General features: G+C 54.5%; 1 protein-coding gene across 1 annotated transcript in view; it reads right to left on the reverse strand.

Annotated features, from left to right (window-relative positions):
* The window catches only part of Cars (cysteinyl-tRNA synthetase), a 39,240-nt gene that overhangs the window by 25,840 nt on the left and 369 nt on the right, over window positions 1-13,031 (reverse strand). The gene's annotated exons all lie outside the window — the stretch shown is intronic.

A 13,031-nucleotide genomic window follows, 5' to 3' on the forward strand; every position in this document is an offset into this window, starting at 1 on the left:
TGGCCAGGGTCCTGAGCCTCTAAGACAGACTTGGCCACCCTCGGCCCACATGTCACGATTGTGACTGCCTCTGGAGCTAAGAGAAACTACAAGGGTAATGTTTTTCTGCATGTGCTGGTGGGATTGAACTCGGGGCGTGGGTGCTGTCCCTTAGTTTTCTTCACTCAAGGTTAGTGTTCTACCACTTGAGCCACACCTCTATGCCAGAACTTTTTGCGGGTTAACAGGAGGTAAGAGGCTCAGAGACTTTTCTGCCTGTGTTGTTTTGAACCTCAGTCCTCCATCTTTGCCTCCTGAGTAGCGCCCGGCAGCCTATAGGTGTAATTCTGTACACCTCACACGCTCAGCCCTATGAAGGTAACCAGAGGTCAAGGTGACCCCTGCTCCGCCAGCATGCCTACCTTGCCCCTTAGCCTGCCCAGAGCCAGGCCCTGCACTTCCTTCAGCTCTGCACCCTGGCCTCAGTGGCCCAGAGCAGACTCCAATGTACCTTAGAACAACGCCTGGCCCCAGGCAGCGCCTGATTACCTCTGCTAAGCCGCAGAGACACCTGCATGACCGAAGGCCTCCACTCAGACCTGGTACCCATCAGATCTATCAGACCGTCTGCCAGCTCAGCTCACGGGGTCTATTTCCTGTGTCCCAGACACCTCCGCCTCCTAGGAGGGGCTCTGCCCATGGGTGGCCTGCAGGCACTCGCTGCTGGTTCCCGCTGAGAGAAGCAAGGTGTGGCCCTCACCCTTGCCCAGGCCATGCTGGCCAGGACGGAAGACACTGTGCCCGAGAGGCCAGGGCGAGAGAAGACAGCCCACTGTAGGAAGATGAGGGAGGTGACAGACAGGCAGACAGACAGACAGCCTGACAGACTGCATCAGGAAGTCTATCCTATAGGCGACTTCTGGTTTGAGCACTGGCAGCCAATTCTGGCTGAAGCAAACCTCAGATTCTTAATCCAACATCAAGTGGCAACACCAAGTGCAGTCTTACAGTCACTTTAAACCATCAATGCCCTCGAAGAGAAATCTCCCATCCCCCATGGTGTTCAAGTGCTGTTTTAGGATTCTGGTGACAGTCCTGCCTCATTAAGACCCCAAAACTCCAGACACAAGGGCAGTGCCGAGGGCCACCATGCCCAGTTCTCCTGCTGCCAGGCCATGTCAATCTCGGGCTTCTGGCTCCTGTCAGGACTGCCACTAGGAGTAGCTGGGAGGCACAGCAAGGGTCAGTTCAGATTTGCAAAAGGGAAAGAGAGACCAGGGGATGGCGGGGGGAAGAGGTTACACAACGCCCCACTTTCCCAATCAACCGCTCCCTCCCCAAGTCCTTGGGGCTCACTTTTAGATGAGTGAGGGTCTCCCACGCCTCCTGAGCACCCTCATCCTCACAGCCTCCCTGAGCACTGCCCGCCTTTGTGCGAGTTTCTTCTGGGACAGTGTCACCTCTCCACAGACAGCCCTGACCCCAGGCGGCATGGGGTCAGTGTTGAAACAAGTGTCCCTGACCCAACACAGTGCACCAGCACATGGGCGGTGGAGGAGCACAGGTGACACTGCACCAAGAGGAAACAGGACAGGGGACGCAGGTGACACTGTGCCCCAGGATGCGGGACGGGGGACACGGGCAGCACTGCACACTAGGAAACGGGTCGGGGATGCAGGTGGCACTGTGCACTGGGAAACAGGATAGGGGACGCAGGTAGCACTGTGCACCAGGACAGCTGAGCCCAGAAAGCGGGACAGGGAGGTTGGCAGGCTCACGGATGAAGGAGCAGCCAGGAAGCATCCACCTGGCAGGAGCGCACCCAGGGAGAAAACTAAACTAGAAAATTGAGGTGCGCCCACACGAGGGAGAGGGCAAGGCTGCACACTTATCCTCCGGCAGACATGGCTTCGTCCACGGGCGGCCAACACCCTACCTCTGTGAAGGGCCTTCCTTGGAGCAGGGTGAGAGCCAGCCAGCTGGTTCAGGGCCGGGAGATCAAGGGGACCTCCATGCTGGAGCCGAAGAGAGAAGGCTTACAAGGTAGTAGTCAGGGGGGCAGGAGGAGGAGCAGAGGAGGGGTGGGCGGGGCTTCAGAGACACCTGAGACAGGCCCAATATGGCTGCTGCTGAAGACTGGGAGGGTCTGGGGCCGTCCCAAAGCCTGGGTTCCAGCCCCACCTGTGCTTTCAGCCCTGGATCCCGCGATCCTGACTTGGACCCTGGGGGCAGGACAGGCCTGTCAGCGCCTGGGAGCCGCCCCATGGTGGCAGTGCCAGGGCGGCTGGGAGCTTTCCTCCCCACGGGCCAGGAGGAAGCTCTCCTTTGCTCCTTGGCACGGATGGGGATGTGTCTATTCCAAGAAGGAAGGCCCAAGAAGGAAGCCTGACGGGCTGAGGTTGAGGCTGTGAGCCAGGCTGTCTTTCTCCATATTGGCCAGCCCCTTCCCTATTTCATTTCTCCGGTCTTGCTCCTAGCACTATGACTTGAGGCTAGATCAAGACAGGGTGGAAAGACCCTGACCCCAAGCCGGAGATGAAGGGGTATGACATGCAGACGCCACCTGGGGTCACCTAGGTCATCATTCTGGGCAGAGACCGCCACGGAGCCACACCTCTCACCTGTGCCAAGGAATGTGATTTGCTGCAGGAGAACCTAGGAAACCGAGATACACCCTAACCGCAGAGCCTTGCCGCCTCTGCATGCCTGCCACCCGCTCCCCCAAGACTGGAAGGCTCCCAGGAGCCCCCAGTAACCGGAAGACCACACACAGCCTGTCCTGCATAGAAGCAAGCATGCTCACAGATGCAGGAGCCATGCTCCTAGGCCTCAGGAAACCATGGGAGGGGGCCCTCTGATGCCAGAGCTGACGATGAACCCAAGCCTGAGCCCCAGGAACCCCAGCATTTCCTCCTGAGACAGCAGCAGCCACGTCTGGGCTGAAGTCACACAATGCAGAGATGGGACCTGCTCTGATCTCTGGAAGGGTCCATACCAATTAATTACCCTTTCAAAATTTTTTCCCCCAGTATTGGGGTCTGGGTGCTGGCCTTCAGCTTTTTTACTCAAGGCTAGCATTCCACCACTTTAGCCACAGTGCCATCCCAGCTTTTTGTGGTTAATTGGAAATGAGTCTCACAGGCTTTCCTGCCCAGGCTGGCTTTGAACCTCAATCCTCAGGTCTCAGCCTCATGAGTAGCTAGGATTATGGGCATGAGCCACCAGCACCAAGTCTGCTTTAGAATTTACTGATATAGGGGCTGGAAATGTGGCCTAGTGGTAGAGTGGTAGAGCTTGCCTAGCATGCACGAAGCCCTGGGTTCGATTCCTCAGTGCTACATAAACAAAAAGCTGGAAGTGGTGCTGTGGCTCAAGTGATAGAGTGCTGGCCTTGAGCAAATGAAGCTCAGGGACAGTGCCCAGTCCCTGAGTTCCAGCCCTGGGTCTGGCAAAAAAAAAGAAGAATTTAGTGATATAACATGCATAGAGAAATTCTGAGATCTTATGAAAGAGACAGAAAAGAACCAAGTCAAGTTAGAGCAGGCAATAGCCCTGTATGGCAAGTGGCCCCTAAACAGACTGGGTCATGGCAGCTCTGCTGAGCTAGCCACAGTAATATCTGTTCCTGAAAACTCCATGGGCCAGGACACTAGCTACACTATCCCCAAACCAGATCACACAGCCCACCCCTCCTCCCCCCGGCATCCACTGCTCTAAAGCCCTTCCCCACAGGACACTGGCGGAAGCCCTTGACCCTGGTGCACAAGTCCTACAGCAGGGGAGTCAGTTACTCACTTGCGTGGAGCCCACAGGGCTCGCCTTTGCCAGAGGGGCCACCCAGGAGCGCTTCTATGTGCCTGAACCACCGAGCCACGTGGAAGAGCCTCGAGTCCGTGGGTGGGGCTGAGAGCTGCCTGAACACGTCCACGTCTGCCTGGGACAGTGAGTACCCCTGGACATAGCTACGCGTGCTGAGGTGCTGGTCCAGGGCCCGTGCCCTGGCCGCCTCATCACTAATGCTCAGAATGGACCTGTAGTCGGCAGCTGCAAAGACAGAGGGCACAGGAGGTCAGGCAGCAGAAACAGGAGGTCGGCAGGTGGGCAGAAGCACAGGACACCGGGAAGGCAGGCACAGGCCACAGGACATCAGCAGGAAGGCAGGCAGGCAGAAGGCTGCTCAGAGGTTGCAGGCAGCAGGGTAAGGCATCCAGAAGAGGCAGGTCCTTGGATCAGCTCAGACCTAGGTGGCCGGAGGATGAGGAGTGACTATAGTGAGTGACTGTAATGGTTGGGGTGATGGATGGGAACCATTTGCACCCCGACACGGCTGCCTGTGGATTGTGTATGTTCAAATGGTTCACTTTCCATTATGTTTGTAAAAGCTCACAAAGAAAAAAAAAACAAATAGTGGAGGGCTGGTGGCTCATACTTATAATCCTAACTACTCAGGAGGCTGAGATCTGAGGATCATGGTAAAGCCAGCCCACGTGGAAAATGCTTGAGACTCTTATCTCCAATGAGCTAGCAAAAAAGAGCAAGTGGTAAGGCATCAGCCTTTTGTGAAAAAGCTAAGGGAGCATGCAAGGCCCAGCACCAGCACCAAAACAAACCAAGAAAAAGGCCCACATCCCTTTTCTACAGCTCCAGATTCTGGAAGCTGGGGTAGGGTGAGGAGTGGGTGAGAGCCTCAGAGCCCTCCCTACAAGGAACCCTGCACTGAGAGCACAGGTCTAATGTGGCCTCCAGCAGCCCAAGGCCACTCTTCCAGCAGGAGCCAGCCAGCACAGCCGGCCTCCCTCAGTGCACTGGCTACAAAGGGTCTCAGCTGTGAACCAAACCATAACTCCGGAGCCCTCGGGAGGAAGAAGCAACTCCTAAGCATACCCACAGACTCCACCACCCATCGGGGTTTCCGCAGCCTGCTGGTCTCTCCTCATCTGTGCCACTTGCACTGTTCCCTTTAAATCACAAAAGCGCCTCTGCAGGGTGGGGAGGAGCTCCTCCTGAGGTCTCTGGCTGACTGCCTCTGAGGTGGGGAGCTGGGGGTCAGGTGCTGCCCCCTGATACAGCCTTCCTAAGCAGGAGCTGATCATAGGGGTAGCACCAGACCCCCTGGCATGGGTAGAACCTGTCTTAGCCTGAGGCTTGAGTCACACAGAAGCCTGATCTGGAAGACTCCACAGGCTGAGGGAACTGCAGAAGGGGCGGGGCCCCGTGGCGTCATCTGGGTCACTGTGCTGGGAGCCCAGAGCTCTGAGCTCATCGCTCTACTCCTCTGCTATCGACTCACTACCTGCCTAGTCCAAAGCCAATCCTAAAATAGACACAGAGCAAACCCGAATGTAGGGTTTCTTTTTTTTTTTATATTCTGAAAGACCATCTTTTCATTTTCTTATAATTTTACTTTTTTTTTGGGGGGGGGGTCTGGTCGTGGGGCCTGAACTCTGGGCCTGGGCGCTGTCCCTCAGCTCTTCAGCTCAAGGCTAGCACTCTACCACTTGAGCCACAGCGCCACTTCTGGCTTTTTTCTTATGCGGTGCTAAAGAACTGAACCCAGGGCCTCAGGCATGCAAGGCAAGCGCTCTACCACTGAGCCACCTTCCCAGCCCCGAATGTGGGGTTTCTACAGGAAAACCCAGAACTTCCCCGAGACACCAGGATGGATCACAACGTGGAACAGAGCATTAAGCCACAGCAAGCCTCTCGGCCGTGGCTGGTTCCTCCCCCAGAGCCAGGGACAGGATGTCCCAGAGCCAGGTTCTTCCTCTACAGGGTGAGGTTGGCCTCCAGGTGCAGAGCCTCCCTCTCACCCTCTGCTTGGATGCATCTCACATAGACTTCCACAAACATGCCTGCTGGGAGCTGGCACCTCTCAGGAGGCTGAGATCTGAGGATGGTGGTTCTAAGCCAGCCTCAGCAGGAAAAGTCCTTGAGACTCATCTCCAATCAACCCCCAAAAAGCGGGAAGTGGAGGTGTGGTTTAAGCAACAGAGTGCCAGCCTTGAGTGGGGGAAAAAACTAAGGGACAGTATCCAGGTCCTGAGTTCAAGCCCCAACACACGCACGCGTGAGTGAGGAGGCCTCTGACCCGCAGCCCGCCCTCAGACTCCCATGCCAGCATAGACGCCAACTGCAGACAAACGACCCACCTTGCAAGTGTCCTGCCCCAGGTCTCCCTGCTGGGCACTGGCCAGGCCCAGCTTACCCCATTGAGCTCCTACGGGCGAGGCCTCCCCTGAGGGAAGCACTTCCCAAGCCAGCCTAATCACATCAAGGACAGACCACACCCCCTACACACACCCCCTACACACACACACACACACACACACACCTACCTCTGTCCCACCTAGAAGGGGCAAGCCCCAGATGACTCCCCCCCCCAACCTCTTTGCCCTGCCCCAGTCCCACCTTCGGCCTTTCCCCCACCCATGGCCCTTCTTCCTGCCTCCACTGCCCGCCACTCCCCACTCATGGGGTCTTACTTTGCCCGCCACTCCCCACTCATGGGGTCTTACTTTGCCCGCCACTCCCCACTCATGGGGTCTTACTTTGCTCTCTCTTCAGCAGTGACAGCAGAGTCTGGAACTTTCTAGGCTGTCGGGGAATAACACAGAGCGGCACAGGCTATCTTGCCTGGGGCTAGCTCATCACCTCCTGCTGCAGGACCTCAAAACGCCCTTCTCAGGGACCCCAGCGTGTGTGGCCCCCATGGGGACGGCTGCCCGTCACCCCTTGGCTTGCTCAGCTGGAGATTCAGGAGAGATGCCTGTGGGTGCCGGGCGCCCCGCAGACTGCCCCCTCCTGGTCCTCACCTCCTCCTCCTCTTCAAGCAGGTTTGGGGGAGCAGCCCCTGGCTCCCCGCCCCAGTCAGTATGACTATGGAGTGCGCATGCGGGGGCAGGAGGCAGGTGGACCTGCACTGGCAGTGTGAAGGGGGCACCAGCACCACTCAGGACCCTGCCGCCACCTGCCGGGAGCTTCCACTTCACACCCCATTCCGGGCTGCGGAGCACGCCAGGGCCACTGGCCCTAAGTAAACAGGCGCATTCTCAGACACTCAGGTGAAGCAACAACCTCCCGGGAAGGTTCCATGCCACCCAGACATCCTCCAGAAACCCAGCAGCCTGTCCAGTGGCACCTGCAGTGGCTGATCTGGGTTTTTTTGGTGCCAGTAAGGGGCGTGAGCGCAGGGCCTGGATGCTGTCCTTTAGCTTTTCCACTCAAAGCTGGCGCTCTATCACTTGAGCTTTATTTCCAGCTCTTTGCCTGTTATTTAGATAAGGGTCTCACAGTCTTCCTGCCCAGGCTGGCTTTGAACCATTATCCTCAGATTTCAGCCTCCTGAGTAGCTAGGATGATAAGTCTGGGTCACTAATTTATTATTTTGTTTTGTTTTTTGTTTTCTGTCAGTCGTGGGGCTTGAACTCTGGGCTTGGACGCTGTCCCTGTGCTCTTCAACTCAAGGCGAATACTCTACAGCTTGAGCCACAGCACCACTTCCGGTTTTCTAGTGGTTTATTGGAGATAAGAGTCTCACGGATGTTCCTGCCCAGGCTGGCTTTGAACGGTGATCCTCAGATTTCAGCCTCCTGAGTAGCGAGGATTACAGGTGTGGGTCACTAATTTATGACAAGAAGATGAGGCGTGTGAACACATTAGAGGAACTGCCTACACTGTGGACAGAACCAGGGAGCCACAGCCCCTTGGGGGTCTGACCAGTACCCCACCTAGGCCAGAACTGAACAGCAGGAGAGGGGACAGGACAACAGTGACACAGCGTCACCCTGTCCCCACAGTGGACAATATTCAGTGTGCCCTCCTTGGTGGGGCAGACCGCCAAGGATGCCCTGACGTGGGGTCCAGTGGTCTCCACTAGGCAGGGCTACAAGTGGTTTCTTACCTTTTGCATCTTTACATTTCTACAGGAAGCCTCTGTCTCATGGAAAACCACATACGAGGGCTGGGAATGTGGTTTAGTGGTAGAATGCTTGCCTCGCACGGATGAAGCCCTGGGTTCAATTCCTCAGTACCAGCCACACAGAAAAAGCCCGAAGTAGTACTATGGCTCAAAGTGGTAGAGCACTCTGCCTTGAGCAAAAGAAGATCAGGGACAGTGCCCAAGTTCAAGCACCAGGGCTGGCAAAAAACCCACCACACATGATCCTGACAGCCACAAGAGCAGCACTAAGGAAGCAGCTCCAGGATGGGGCGGAGGGGTGGCGGAGGCTCTGGAGACGGGCCCAGCCCTGGGCTGAGCACCTGCTCTCTGCTGGTATGTAAACCATGCTTGTAGCAGCATCCCCTTGTAAAGCTGCGAAGCACTAAGTGAAACTACACTTATCAAGTGTTTTACCCTCCTGGTACACAGCCAGGCCCAGCCCGCCAGCATCAGGGTAATGATTCTAACTGCCAGTCACTCCCAGAGAGGGGGGGAGAAGGAGGAAGAGGAGGAGGAGGAGGAGGCGGCACCAGAGCACGCGTAGGGCAGCCTGCCCCCCACTGGGAACGAAGCATGGCTGGGAGATGACCTCTCAGGGTGAGTGGAGTGCCGTGAGGCCAAGGAGTCCGTCAGGAGTGCCTGGAGGACATGACTAACAGCAGGGCAGCTCTCACACGGTGCTGGGTTGGTGCTAGACCTCAGGTGGCCACCAGTCTGAGGCGGGATGAGACAACACTGCAACGGGCAGACCGGCTCCCTCCCAGGCCCCCTCTGCAGCTGGCTCTGCTGGTGCTGGTACCTGCCATTCCCAAACTCCTGCCACCACAGGCAGGGCAGCCCATACACACAGCCAAGAACAGTGTCCCAAAGATGGACGTGACTGTTACAGTGCTGGAAGAGACCACACAAAGCACCTGGCACAGGCAGAAAACCAGACCACTTCCCACAATGCACCGTGCAGACAGGTCACTAGCCAGGCACCTCCTCTCTCTCTCTCCCACCAGCTCCCACACTTGCCCTCAGTGCGCTTCTCTCCCAGGAGGCTTTCCTGGTCCAGTGTGACCAGGTGGACAGGACTCCAGGGACAGGCGGGGGGGCTCAATTCTTGGAAGGCAGGTACCAGGGCAGCAGGGCAGGATTCTGCTCACCTTGAGCTCTCAGGAAGGTCAGCCTCACTGGGTAGGATCTACACCTTCCCACTCCCTGATCCTCTGCCTGCTGCTAAACACCACCTCTTCCCCCCACCTCCGCATTCTACAGTCCTACTTTGCAGATATACCAGCAATACCCTGCTTGTGAGGTACAACTGCATCCATTTCTGGGCCAACAGGTCAAGACCTGAGGCCAAACCACCCCTCTGAGTCCAGAGTCTACTGGGCTATTGCTTATTATAGAGGGCCCTCAAGACTCGTTCCTGCCCCAGGGAATGACCCCATGCCTTCCTCCTTCCTGGAAGGATGCTACTGGTGACAGAACACCCAACTTCCTCACACACGGAGACAAAAGAGAGACATGGAGGTGAGCCCAGGTGGTAGAGCACCAGCCTTGAGCGAAAAAGCTAAACAAGAGCTCAAGGCCCTGAGTTCAAACCCCAGTACTGGACAAAATGAAAAAGAAAGTAGAGCTGGGAAGGTGGCTCAGTGATAGAATGCTTGCCTTGCATTCATGAGGCTCTGGGTTTGAGTTCTCAGTACCACATAAGTAGAAAAAGCCAGAAGTGGCGCTGTGGCTCAAGTGATAGAGCACTAGCCTTGAGCTGAAGAGCTGAGGGACAGCGTCCAGGCCCAGAGTTCAGGCCAGCCTTGAGCTGAAGAGCTAAGGGACAGCGCCCAGGCCCAGAGTTCAGGCCCATGACTGACCAAAAAAAAAAGGAAAGTAAGAAAACGTCACTTGGCATTCTCACTCTAGCTTCTGAGTACCACACAAAAGCTAAAGACCACAGTCTCCTACCTGGGCATCTGGAATCCCGAGTTCATAGATGAGCAAGTGTTTGTAGCTCACAAAAAGATGTATTTCACCCTGCAGTGAGGACCACAGCAAAGTTTGTGAGCTTAGTTCTTTTCTCTTTTTCTTTTTTTTCTTTTTTTGGTGCCAGTCCTGAGACTTGAACTAATGGTGTAGGTGCTGTCCCTCAGCTCTTCAGCTCAAGGCAAGTGCTCTACCACTTGAGCCACAACACCACTTCCAGTTTTCTGGTGGTTAACTGGAGATAAGAGTCTCACAGACTTTCCTGCTCTGCCCAGGGCTGGCTTTGAACCATGATCCTCAGATCTCAGCCTCCTGAGTAGCTAGGATTACAGGCGTGAGACACTTGAGCCTGGCTCAGCTGGCCTCAAACAGGAATCCTCAGATATCAGCCTCCTGAGTATCTAGGATCACAGGCATTAGCCACCAGCAGTAGTTAGGACAGTCACTTTTGATGAACCAACCTCAGGAATAAAAACCACACAGCGCAAGATGTGGTGGCAGACACCTATAATTCCATTGCATATGCTTTTAATCCCAATACTGTGGTAGGCAGAGTTACAAGGATGACAAGTTTGAGGGCAGCTGAGCTCAGAACACAGAAAAACACAGCATCAAGGTCTCTAGGAGGGATATGAGGGCTTTATGATTTTGTTCCTGTCTCCTCAGAGAATGTCCCAGGCTCTTACCTCTGAGGGTCAACCAGGAACTGCAAGTGTATACATATGTGTATATGTGGTGTGTACATGTGTGTATAATTAACCCACAAGTGGCTCAAGTAGCAGAGTAGCAGTCGAGAGAAAAAGCTAAAGAAGAATGTAAGACCTAAAGTGTGGTGCTGGTGGCTCACACCTGTAACCCTAGCTACTCAGGAGGCTGACATCTGAGAATCATGGTTCAAAGCCAGCTCTAGCAGGAAAGTCTCTGAGACTCTAACCTCCAATTAATCACCAGAAAACTGGAAGTGGAGCTGTGGCTCAAAGTAGTATAGCACTGGCCTTGAGCAAAAAAGCTCAGGGACAATACCAGGCCTTGAGTTCAAGCCCCATGACCAGGAAAAAAAAGAAGTAAGACTGTGAGACCATGAGTTCTAGCCCTAGTCCTGGCACAACAACAAAAAAACCACAAGACCTGGGGGCATGGCTCAAGTAGTACAGTGCTTGCCCAGCAAGCATGACACCCTGAGTTCAAGCAAGTATATCACAAACATATGCAAGCAAAAACAAAATGTGTGGGGAGCTGGACACCAGTGGCTCATGCCTGTAATCCTAGCTACTCAGGAGGCTGAGATCTAAGAATCGCAGTTCAAAGCCAGCCTGGGCAGGAAAGTCTGTAAGACTCTCTTTTTTTTTTTTTTTTTTGTCATTGGTGGGGATTGAACCCTGGGCTTGGGCACTGTCCCTGAGCTCTTTAGCTCAAAGCTAGCACTCTGCCACTTGATCCATGGGACCACTTCCAGTTTTCTGGTGGTTAATTGGAGATAAGAGTCTCTCAGAGGGGCTGGGAAGGTGGCTCAGTGGTAGAGCACTTGCCTTGCATGCCTGAGGCCCTGGGTTTGATTCCTCAGCACCACATAAGCCAAAAGAAAAAAAGCCGGAAGTGGCGCTGTGGCTCAAGTGGTAGAGTGGTAGAGTGCTAGCCTTGAGCTGAAGAGCTGAGGGACAGCACCCCAGCCCAGAGTTCAGACCCCACGACCGGACCCAAAAAAAAAAAAAAGAGTCTCACAGAGTTTCCTGCTTGGGCTGGCTTTGAACTGTGATCCTCAGATCTTAACCTCATGAGTAGCTAGGCATGAGCCACTGGAGCTCAGCCCATATGACTCTTATCTCCAATAAACCACTCAGAAAACTGGAAGTGGCACTATGGCTCAAGTGATAGAAGGCTAGCCTTGAGCTGAAGAGCTGAGGGGCAGCACACAGGCCCAGAATTCAAGCCCCAAAACTGACCTCCCCCCAAAAAAAATATATGGGGAAACAGCTTAAGTGATAGAGGACTTGCCTAGCATGTACAAAGCTGTAAGTTCAATTCCCTAGAACCATAAAACTAAACAAAACAAAAAAGTCCAAAACCACAAGTTGGGTACAGGAAGCTCACACCTGTTATCCTAGCTACATGGGAGGCTAAATATGAGGCTCATAATTCAAAGTCATCCTATCAGGAAAGTTCATGAGACACTTATCTCCAATTAACCACCACCGGAAAAAAAAAAAACAGAAGTAGAGTTGTGGTTCAAGTGGTAGAATATTAGCCTTGAGCACAAAAGCTTAGGGACAGCTCCTAAGCCCTGAGTTCAAGCCCCAGGACAGGCATTTAAAAAAATCCAAAACACAAAGCAATCCTTCAATATGTCATTTGTCAATGAAGCAAACATACTCTTTTCCTTAAAAGCCAAACAGGTTCTAGTTCCCAACACAGACACTGTTCAAGGAGCCTTTTGTCTATTCACTCATTTAATGTTGGCCATCAGGTGAGGGCTGACTGGACCCCAGCCTTGCAGGGCAGCTGTGTCTGGGATGTGAGCCACTCTGCTGTCCCACACGAGTCTGTGTGGACTTCCTTGGCTGCCTGGCTCCTGGGTGGGGAAGATTGCTGGCATCTAGGAATACCAGTTGAGTGGAATGCAGCCTGCCTGGCAGATGGGTGCTTCTGCCACCGGGCAGAGGACAAGTCCTGACATCTGGGTACCCCACATCACCAGGTCACCTACTCGGAACCCAGCTAAGGCCACCGAAACGTGGGCACCGCCTACACTGTAGGCAGGGAGCTGAGGAACCAGAATGCTCATCTCATTCTGTCACCACAGAGAATAAAAGATACAGAGAGCAAATCTTCTGCAATTCCTATTCTGGGCTGTTACAACTCAGGCCAGCCTCTGCTCTTTCCAGCCCCTGCAATCTCACTGGAGCGAGTGACAAAAGTCTTGCTGGGACCAGGTGACATGTGTGATGGGGGGGGGGGTGGAGTGGGAGAGAATTCCAGGCTGGCAATAAAGCAGGCAATAATGCTATGACCAGGCCCCCACGGTGACTGGCGGCAAACCAGAGATGAAAGACCTCATAAAGCCCAGCGCTTTTATGTGTGTGTGCACCGAGCTGGGCCTCGCTGCCCCATTTCCCGAGGCGCGGCCTCAGGCGCCCTCCCGCCCACC

The sequence above is a fragment of the Dipodomys ordii genome, unplaced genomic scaffold, assembly GCF_000151885.1.
Source record: "Dipodomys ordii isolate 6190 unplaced genomic scaffold, Dord_2.0 Scaffold54, whole genome shotgun sequence".
NCBI classification, from domain to species: domain Eukaryota; kingdom Metazoa; phylum Chordata; class Mammalia; order Rodentia; family Heteromyidae; genus Dipodomys; species Dipodomys ordii.